The following is a 2,044-nucleotide window of genomic DNA, read 5'->3' on the forward strand; positions in this document are numbered from 1 at the left end:
ACAAGAGGACTTAACAATCCTCAATATATATGCCCCGAATGTGGGAGCTGCAAAATATATCAATTAATAACCAAAGTGAAGAAATACTTAGATAATAGTACACTTATACTTGGTGACTTCAATCTAGCTCTTTCTACCCTCGATAGGTCTTCTAAGCACAACATCTCCAAAGAAACGAGAGCTTTAAATGATACACTGGACCAGATGGATTTCACAGATATCTACAGAACTTTACATCCAAACTCACCTAAATACACATTCTTCTCAAGTGCACATAGAACTTTCTCCAGAATAGACCACATACTGGGTCACAAATCACGGGTCTGAACCGATACCAAAAGATTGGGATTGTCCCCTGCATATTCTCAGACCATAATGCCTTGAAATTAGAATTAAATCACAACAAGAAGTTTGGAAGGACCTCAAACACCTGGAGGTTAAGGACCATCCTGCTAAAAGATGAAAGGGTCAACCAGGAAATTAAGGAAGAATTAAAAAGATTCATGGAAACTAATGAGAATGAAGATACAACCATTCAAAATCTTTGGGATGCAGCAAAAGCAGTCCTAAGGGGGAAATACATCGCAATACAAGCATCCATTCAAAAATTGGAAAGAACTCAAATACAAAAGCTAACCTTACACATAAAGGAGCTAGAGAAAAAACAGCAAATAGATCCTACACCCAGCAGAAGAAGGGAGTTAATAAAGATTCGAGCAGAACTCAACGAAATCAAGACCAGAAGAACTGTGTAACAGTTCAACAGAACCAGGAGTTGATTCTTTGAAATAATTAATAAGATAGATAAACCATTAGCGAGCCTTATTAAAAAGAAGAGCGAGAAGACTCAAATTAATAAAATCATGAATGAGAAAGATCACTACCAACACCAAGGAAATACAAACGATTTTAAAAACATATTATGAACAGCTATACGCCAATAGATTAGGCAATCTAGAAGAAATGGACTCATTCCTGGAAAGCCACAAACTACCAAAACCGGAACAGGAAGAAATAGAAAACCTGAACAGGCCAAAAACCAGGGAGGAAAATGAAGCAGTCATCAAAAACCTCCCAAGACACTAAAGTCCAGGGCCAGATGGCTTCCCAGGGGAATTCTATCAAACGTTTAAAGAAGAAACCATACCTATTTTACTAAAGCTGTTTGGAAAGATAGAAAGAGATGGAGTACTTCCAAATTCGTTCTATGAGGCCAGCATCACCTTAATTCCAAAACCAGACAAAGACCCCACCAAAAAGGAGAATTACAGACCAATATCCCTGATGAACATGGATGCAACAATTCTCAACAAGATACTGGCCAATAGGATCCAACAGTACATTAAGAAAATTATTCACCATGACCAAGTAGGATTTATCCCTGGGACACAAGGCTGGTTCAACACCCGTAAAACAATCAATGTGATTCATCATATCAGCAAGAGAAAAACCAAGAACCATAGGATCCTCTCATTAGATGCAGAGAAAGCATTTGACAAAATACAGCATCCATTCCTGATCAAAACTCTTCAGAGTGTAGGGATAGAGGGAACTTTCCTCAACATCTTAAAACCCATCTACGAAAAGCCCACAGCAAATATCATTCTCAATGGGGAAGCACTGAGAGCCTTTCTCCTAAGATCAGGAACAAGACAGGGATGTCCACTCTCATCACTGCTATTCAGCATAGTATTGGAAGTCCTAGCCTCAGCAATCAGACAACAAAAAGACATTAAAGGCATTCAAATTGGCAAAGAAGAAGTCAAACTCTCCCTCTTTGCCAATGACATGATACTCTACATAGAAAAGCCAAAAGTCTCCACCCCAATATTGCTAGAACTCATACAGCAATTTGGTAGCGTGGCAGGATACAAAATCAGTGCCCAGAAATCAGTGGCATTTCTATACACTAACAATGAGACTGAAGAAAGAGAAATTAAGGAGTCAATCCCATTTACAATTGCACCCAAAAGCATAAGATACCTAGGAATAAACCTAACCAAAGAGGTGAAGGATCTATACCCTAAAAACTATAGAACACTTC

Source organism: Canis lupus, chromosome 7 (assembly GCF_011100685.1).
Source record: "Canis lupus familiaris isolate Mischka breed German Shepherd chromosome 7, alternate assembly UU_Cfam_GSD_1.0, whole genome shotgun sequence".
NCBI lineage: Eukaryota > Metazoa > Chordata > Mammalia > Carnivora > Canidae > Canis > Canis lupus.